The sequence below is a fragment of the Tupaia chinensis genome, unplaced genomic scaffold (genome assembly GCF_000334495.1).
Source record: "Tupaia chinensis unplaced genomic scaffold, TupChi_1.0 Scaffold000129_1, whole genome shotgun sequence".
Taxonomy (NCBI): domain Eukaryota; kingdom Metazoa; phylum Chordata; class Mammalia; order Scandentia; family Tupaiidae; genus Tupaia; species Tupaia belangeri.
In genome coordinates, this window is record NW_006159598.1 from 319378 (window position 1) to 319729 (window position 352).

Here is a 352-nt window from a genome sequence, read left to right on the forward strand (position 1 = left end):
AAGAAGGACGTGGTACAAAAGCCAGTTCTCTCTGCAAAATCTTGGTGGGGAGTCGGGGGAGGGAGGTGACGGGGGCGGGGGTAGGGACGAACCCCCGTATTGTAATCCCGCCTCCCTAATCTTTCTCCAGTCCCTACAGATGGACGCCTAGGCCCTAATCCCTTGAGGGACAAACTGAGGCCCACGGAAGGGAAGACCCGGGCGCTGGGGCTTTCAACGCGTGGCGATCCCGGTCTCAGCAAGAACCAGACGTCCTCATCCGCTCCCTTCTCTTCCCCCTCCCACCCCCCTTGGAAGACGATTCTCGGGCTTTTATTTCAGGGGTTTTTTTCTGAATTTTTTTTGTGTGTGT